Raw genomic sequence first — 8,214 nt, 5'->3', positions numbered from 1 at the left:
TGGGAGGCCGAGGTGGGCGGGTTGAGGTCAGGAGTTTAAGACCAGCCTGGTCAACATGGTGAAACCCCATCTCTACTAAAAATACAAAAATTAGCTGGATGTGGTGGCATGCGCCTGTAACCCCAGCTACTCAGGAGGTGGAGGCAGGAGAATCACTTGAACCTGGGAAGTGGAGGTTACACTGGACTGAGATAATGCCACTGCATTCCAGCCTGGGCAACAGAGCAACAGAGTGAGAATTCGTCTCAAAAAAAAAAAAAAAAAAAAAGAACAATAACAACAACAAAAGAACACAGAGAGAGCTATACCCAAAGGAGGGGCTTGCTGGAAAGGGTGCCACGGCCTTCAGTAGAGGAACCAGACACTTCACCACCAAGCCACCCCCTATGGCAAAGAGGGAGAACAGTAAATGCCAGGATGGCTCTTTCCTCCTGCCCTCCTATTCCCTGCTGCTGGCCACAATGGGCTGAACTCAACCAGAACCCAGAAGGTGCGGGAGCTTAGTTGACATGGGTCCTACAGGCCAGTCCCAGGGTCAGGGCAAGGTGGAGAAGAAAGGAGAGCGAGTGAGTCTGGAGGGACAAACGAAATCTTCAGCATGCTAATATTGATATGCAAAACCAAGCAGCACAACAGAAACCCGCATCTTTCGCTGAGCTCTAACCATGGACCCAGCACGAGGAAATGATGTCAGGCCAAGGCTGGGGCTCTGAGTAAATGGTTTGTACAGATAGGAGCCTGCCACTGAGGCCCTGAGGGAAGCAAATACCTGAAAACAGGCAGAGACAGAGGGAGAGAAACTGCAAATCCCTTTCCTAATTCCTAATTCCAGTTCTCTGAGAGGTTTTGCAGCTTGTTTCCATGAGAGTCCCCTGATTTCAAAAAAATATTTCCGTTTCACACAAGGCAGAAATAGAAACTTCCTCAAGTTTCTAGTATACCCAAAGTTTCAAGTTTCAAGTATACCCAAAATTCTTTGGTTATAAGAAATAGAAACTAAAGAATTTAGGGTATACTTCATCTAAAACAAGAACTTCAAGCATGCTTAATTTCATCTAACCCATAACCCTATCTCCTTCCCCATGTTAAAGAAGAGGGGATTCAGGATCTGAGTAAGATAAGGTGAACCTTATCCTGGGAGGCGGGACTCATGCTCGGGTCTACCCGACTGCAGCACTGTGGAATTTTCTAGGACTCCACAGGCAGGCAAAGCTGGCCAAAAGCAACTTCCAAAGCCAGGAGGGAACTCCACCCCCAACCAAAACCACTCAGTGAGGAAACTGGTGTCTCCATTTGGTTTTGAGCGAAAACACCCTGGAGTTCTGAGGAGCTCGCAGGCGCGGCCACCCAGCACCTAAGTGTGGGACAGGGAGCAAGAAAGGGACTGACCTTGGACCTGTGAAACCGCAGCCCAGTTTCCCCAAGTGCTCCTAGGAAAGCAGTGTATTTGAAAGTGCTGTCATTCCTTTGCTAGATGCCAAGAATGGAGTGGGCTGTGCATGGGTGCAACTCTTCCCCACACGGCCACTGCTTCCTGCCCCAGTGAGAGCCTGAGCTCTTGGAGTGAGGAGGGACCCCTGGCCCCTCTGGGTGGGCTCTTCGGCCCCCCTCTCTCGTCCCCACCCCCAGGCCCACACCCTGTTGGCCTCCCACCTCAGAGTGGAAGGTGAGGTGAGGTAATGTCTGTGCTAACCCGCAGTGGCAAGGAGATGAAAAGAATCTCAGAAATGCTATGTTTAATTTAAAGCAGACCCAGCCTGCCTTAGCCAGGCTGTAATTTCACTCAGAAGAACCAGATTGTTTTTCTTGGACATTCCGGGCTACCCCTTGTTAAAGCCCAACTGGAATGTTAGGGGGCCCCTTACTGGGGGCCACATGGCTGTCCGAAACTCATTCTCCCTTAGGCCAAGGACTCCTGCTTTGGGGAAGGTCAAGACCTCTCTGAGAGTCACTTAAGGGCCTCCCCTTGGCTCCCTGGGACTCCTCCCCACCCGGCACCCCACCCCTAACTTGGTGCCCAGAGTTCTAAGGGTAAAAGTTTGTCATAGATGAGAACAGCAGCACCATCTGTTCACTCTGTGTTCTCTGTGCCCAGTGTTGTGTGAAACTTTCTATCCAGTATCTTGCCAAATCCTTACAGCAACCCTATAAGGTGGGTAGAATTTTTTATGATTCTCCTTCTACAGAGGGTGATAGGGAGGCTGCATAGCCTGTCCCAGGTGGCCCAGTTGGGATTTGAGCTCGCTTAGCTCTGGGTGCAAAGCCCAGGCTCTCTGGGCTGCCCATCCCAATGGCTCCTCCCTCCTGGGGCTGAGGAGTTCGGGGGACATTTGTTTCAAGGGAGCTGCCCTTGTTGGCCATCTGGGTATCTGTGGAGGGAGTCGTTATGGGGACACCTGGGTGACAGACAGCTGAAGGGACGAGGTGCTGTAATCCTGAGCCCTTCTTCTTTCTAGTTGCTGACACCCCTACTTTGGGTAGGGTTGGGTTGGGGCCTTCCAATCTCTATAGGTTTTACTGCTTCCAAAGACCTGGCAGACTCCTGGTTTGTGATGATCAAGTCCCAGGTCAGAGCAGGGAGAAGCAGCCCATGAGGCTGGTGAAATGGTGCCCAACGGAGGGGAAGGCCCTGGCTTGTGATCTTGGGCAAGTCCCTCCTCATACCCAGCTTCGGCTTCTCCTCTGTAAAATGGTAAGTGGGGATGGAATGGGAGAGAGATGCAGGGCTCTGATTTCTCAGGCCTCTTCTGGCCCTGACATTCTCTGACTTTATTCTGCCAGGATCTGTGCAGATGGGCCTTGGCCCAAGGAGACATGGGAGGTAGAAGGAAGGGAGGGACTGGCAGGGGAGGGACTTCTGGGGAAGTTTCCAGGACTTGGGGGAGGAGAAAAGAACGAGTGGAGCCTGAAGCCAGAACCAGGCATGGGGTGGCCCAGATGGATTTATTCCAGAGCCCGGCCTTCTTCCTGCAGGCCTGAGGGACACTGTGGCTGGCTCAGGGCATAAGGCTGCCCCAAACAGAGGGAGGGGCCTCTCTCTGCCTGGTGCCCCCTCCACTCTCAAGGCTCAGTGCAACTAAGAAATGAGCTCTCTTGCCTCACTGCTGGGGCTGCCTTTGATTTCATGGGGAATAAGGAAGGGGCCCAGGAGGACAGGATCCCAGGTGGTGGATTCTGTGACTGATGAGACCCCTCCGGCTCCCCAGGACTGGCCAGCAAGAGGAAAGCTCGTGTTGCTTATGGGGTGGAAGCCAGGAGCTGCAGGCCTGGGAAGGGGCTGATAAGGGGCTGCTCTCACTGCTCAGGGGACAATGAGCTTAGTGTGGGAGGGCTGGGCTGTTGCTTTCCCTCAGGGCTCCCAAGAGAGGTTTCTATGGCACCCGGAAGCTGACTTGGCCACAAGCGTCAATGGAGACATTGTGTGGGGGTTCTTGAGCCCCACCTCTCTCACGGGGTGGGGAGGAGGGAGAGCGAGGCAGGGGAGCCTTCCCTCTGGTCCTGCAGATGCCCCTGTGTACTGTGCTATGAGATGGGACTGGGGCCTCTGAAGATGCCCACCTCCTTCCTCTTCTTCAGGAAAGGGTGGAGCCACTGGGGGCCTTCCCAGAGCAGACACTATATGTGATCCTGAATCCAGGCATGTGTTCCTCAGGAGTTGCTCACCCGGGGGAGGGAGGCAGACAGGTGACACGTGCCCTCTTTGTGCCTTTTTCCCACACTGAAACCAATAGGTTGTGTCTCTCCTCTACCAATTCACCTGTAGGAATGACAAGACTCAGCCAGGGTGACAAAGTGAGACCTTGTCTCTAAATTAATTAATTAATTTAGCTTGGAGACTCTTGCATGCCTCACCTAAACACTGGTCAATCCATGGGTTGGCCAGTGCCCCTTGACCTGGGTAGCTTGGGTCAGACAAGTGAGTGGGGTCATGACACTCTCCCTCTCAGGAATGTGGCCTCCAAGACTCAGAGGGAAATTGCCTCTGGTGGAGACACTGGTTCCACTCGGACTGGGCATGGTGCTACCCAGACTCCTCCAGGACTGAAGGGCCTGCACTCCAGTGGTCGTCCCTCAGCTCAGCCCTCTTTGGGAGCAATTCAGCCCAAATCCAATGACTGGTCAATATAGAGGCATAAAGGCCAGGTACTCTTGTCCCAACTCAAGGCAGCTCTCAGCGTTCAGCCCAGCTCCAGAGCTCCTCCAGTGCTGGGCCAAGGTCTTTGCTGGGACTGTATCACAGCCCAGTTTCTGCCACCGCCACTCCCTCCTTCTCCTTGTGTGTCCTGACTCTGGGGCACACAATAAGTGGTCTGCCCACCTATGTCCATCTTAGAGTGTTTTCCAGGGGACAGGAAAGATGCCACAGGGAGGGCAGGAAAGAGGATGCATAGTTAGACCTCTCACAGGTCTGCCCCTTCTGTCCCAGCTGAGTCCTGCCTCTTCTGCAGAGGGTGGGGTGGAAGCAGTTCCTCCACCCCCACCTCTGACCTTCCTGCATGTCTGTCCTAGAGAACGTTTGCCCAGCTCTCAGGGTCTCCAAAGGAAGAAGTCAAATAAGTCACAGAGAAGCAAGGCCAGACATGATATTTCCTCTCTGGGCCTTAGTTTCTTCATCTATAAAATGGATCACTGCCACTTACTTCATAGAATTTAGGGGAAGATCCAGAAAAAGAACATAAAGCCACTAGTTTAAGGCTTTCTTATTCTGCTGGGTCTGAAGTCAGTCATCGATGGGCTAGAAAAACAAAAGAGCCCCAATGATCGTCATGTACAGTCCCAAAGATTCCCAGGACAATGGCCATCCACTTCACCATTTCCCCTGGGGTGAGTGTGCTTAAGGACTCAAACACTACCAGTGACTCTCCTTGACAGATGGTATCATCCATGCCAGGTGGCGCCCCAAGCCCTCTTTGTCCTCCTTGTGCCCACTCATGTTGCAGAGAAACAACTGGAGGTCAGGGAGACTCGGCCGGGGTCACACAGCTGGTACACTGTGGAGCCAGTCCCGCCCAGGGTGCGAGACCCCCAAGCTTTGGTTTGGGGAGAGCCACTGCTCTCACTTCCTCCCCATTGCAAAAGGGACTCAAGGTGGGAATCAGGGTCAGCTGCACCCTGAGAGGAACTTACCTGATTTGCAGCCAGGGATGCTCCTCTCATCTTTTGGGGAACTATTGAGAAGGGAAAGACGTGCCCAATTTCCCAGGATTTCTCTGAATTCCTGGATATTTACTCCTCAGATTCCACATCTGGGGAACGCAGTGATGTGCTGAAGCTAGCTCATACCAGCTCAAAAAAGCTGACCATGCTCCTCTCCTCACAGTTCCACGTCCACACCTTCATGTTGGTCACCATGGTGGGAGTAGGGACACCATGAGAACTGGCAATTCTACCCATCAGGGATTTGAGGGCTTTTGTTTTCAGGGAGCTGTAGTTACACACTGCCCAGCACACCCCTGGGTGGGTTCCTTAGGACCCCTAGGGAAGTAGTCCCAGCTACTTAGGAGGCTGAGGTGGGAGGATCCATCGAGCTCGGGAGGTCGAGGCTGCGAGTGAGCTGTGATTGTGCCACTGCATGCCAGTCTGGGCAACAGAGCAAGACCCTGTCTCAAAAAAAAAATATATATATATATTCTCTTTACTATACATGTTACACTTAAGTTTTTTGAAGGAAGAAAAACAGCATTTTCTTCTGAAGTTACTCACATTTTAGTGGGGATAGAGGGCAATAATGGCACTGGCTCCAATGATAAGAGTTTTATTAGCTTTTCTAGTTTTTTGCTAGTTTTTCTAGAGGGCCCAGGGGAGCCTGGGAGATACCCTTTGGGCTGTGGGGTTTCATTTTGGTCACATGTCTCATTTCTGCCTCTGATTCTCCTAGTTCTCAGAACCACTAATATTCTGCCCCACGTGCTAGGATCTGTTTTTAGAACTTCCTCTTGACAGCACTACTCCTATCTTGTGTCCACAGAAGGGGATCCTGACTCAGCACAGGGTTCTCGGGTGTGCCGATCCTGGGCTGGGCCTCTTGAAGACCTATGTGGCCCTTGAGCCCTCGGCTTACTTTTTTTTTTTTTTTTTTTGAGATGGAGTCTCGCTCTGTCACCCAGGATGGAGTGCAGTGGCGCGATCCGGGCTCACTGCAAACTCTGCCTCCCGGGTTCAAGTGATTTTCCTGCCTTAGCTTCCCAATATCTGGGATTACAGGTGCCCCCCCACCACGCCCAGCTAATTTTTGTATTTTTAGTAGAGATAGGGTTTCACCATGTTGGTCAGGCTGGTCTGGAACTACTGACCTCAACTGTTGCATCCACCGTGGCCTCCCAAAGTGCTGTAATTACAGGCATGAGCCACCACGCCCGGCCCCTCAGCTTACTTTTTTTAAAATTTTTAAATTTATTTTTATTTTTTTTGAGATGGAGTCTTGCTCTGTCGCCCAGGCTGGAGTGCAGTGGCATGATCTCAGCTCACTGCAACCTCCACCTCCCGGGTTCAAGTGATTCTCCTAGCTCAGCCTCACGAGTAGCTGGGACTACAGGCACGTGCCACTGCGTCTGGCTAATTTTTTGTATTTTTAGTGGAGAGGGGGTTTCACCGTGTTAGCCAGGATGGTCTCGATCGCCTGACCTTGTGATCCACCTGCCTCAACCTCCCAAAGTGCCCCTCAGCTTACTTTTAAAGACCTTGTTCCAATAACACATCAAACAGCCCACACTGAGTATAGGTATGTATATATACATATATGTACACATATGTGTATTATTTATTTATTTTTAATTGATGCATAATAATTGCACATATTTATGGAATACATAGTGATGATTTGATACATTTCATGTATAGTGATCAGAGAAGGATCATGTGTATTTTTAATATTGCAAAATATTTTTAAATGGTTTTAATAATTTTTCTTTTTAAAATAACAGGACACAAGCAACTTGTTATTTCTTGGCAATCCCCACACACTCCTCAAGAATTCTTGCAAAGGAGGAAATGCTACTTTCAATTTGTTTTGCAAATGTAATGAAATTTTTAAAAATACTGAATGTATCAATTAAGGAAGCTGACTTAGTGTTCCACTTTGCAGGCATTTAATTAAACATTTATTCACTTTGATCATGCAGTTTTCTTTTTATATTTTGGAAGAAATTGGTTTTTTTTTTCTCATAACTCAGACTTTTCCTGTAAGGATAGTGGCCAATCAATCAACTAGGTCTGGCTGGGAAGTCAACTTTTTGGCCAAGTGGGTGGGCCTGGCCAGGACATTTGGGATGAATAGCAGAGCCACAGCTGGGGTATGCAGGAGAGGTTGTGGGCAGAGCGTAGATGGTCCCAGAAGAGTCAGCTGTTCCCTCAGGAATTAATGACTGTTAGGCTGCTTTCCAGCTTTTGGTGATGGGGAGAAAATCTTTGGGTCAGTCTAGAATACCCTTGGAATCATGAACTTCATTTGAGCCTGACCCAAAAATGTGTCTGATGAGTCGTCTTTTTTTTTTTTTTTTTTTTGAGATGGAGTCTCACCCTTGTTGCCCAGGCTGGAGTGCAACAGCACGATCTCAGCTCACTGCAACCTCCACCTCTCAGGTTCAAGCGATTCTCCTACCTCACCCTCCCAAGTAGCTGGGATTACAGGCACCCGACACCACACCTGGCTAATTTTTATATTTTTAGTAGAGATGGGGGTTTCGCCATGTTGGCCAGGTTGGTCTCGAACTCCTGACCTCAGGTGATCCACCTGCCTCGGCCTCCCAAAGTGCTGGGATTACAGGCATGAGCCACAGCGCCCGGCCTGATGAGTCATCTTAAAAAGTCCTCTCATCAGACAGATTTTTATAAACTGACGAGAAAAGATGTCCCAGGTAGAGTCAAGTGAAAGAGGCACAGTGAGTAACAGACAGCACAGTGTGGGTGTGCACACACTTGGCCACACACATGCACAGAAACACAGACAAAATCTGGAAGAATGTACTAAGAACTGGAAACACTGAGTGTATCTGGAAAGCAAAATGATGTGTGAATTTTCAACTTCTAAAATAAGAATGCTGGCCGGGCATGGTGGCTCACACCTGTAATCCCAGCACTTTGGGAGGCCGAGGCAGGTGGATCATTCGAGGTCAGGAGTTTGAGACCAGCCTGGCCAACGTGGTGAAACCCTGTCTCTACTAAAAATACAAAAAAGTTAGCCAGGTGTGGTGGTGCACACCTGTAGTTCCAGCT

At 50.2% G+C, this 8,214-nt stretch overlaps 1 long non-coding RNA gene across 1 annotated transcript; it reads left to right on the top strand.

Annotated features, from left to right (window-relative positions):
- The first annotated feature begins 2,895 nt into the window (after positions 1 to 2,895).
- Positions 2,896 to 7,113, top strand: LOC134732443 (uncharacterized). Its single transcript, XR_010115614.1, has 2 exons — positions 2,896 to 6,721; positions 6,924 to 7,113. It is a non-coding gene; the product is annotated as an uncharacterized lncRNA (long non-coding RNA).
- Positions 7,114 to 8,214: the final 1,101 nt, after the last annotated feature.

This window comes from Symphalangus syndactylus, chromosome 14 (assembly GCF_028878055.3).
Source record: "Symphalangus syndactylus isolate Jambi chromosome 14, NHGRI_mSymSyn1-v2.1_pri, whole genome shotgun sequence".
Classification (NCBI taxonomy): Eukaryota; Metazoa; Chordata; class Mammalia; order Primates; family Hylobatidae; genus Symphalangus; species Symphalangus syndactylus.
The sequence above is the reverse complement of the archived record's forward strand: the minus strand, read 5'-3'. Positions and strand labels throughout refer to the sequence as shown.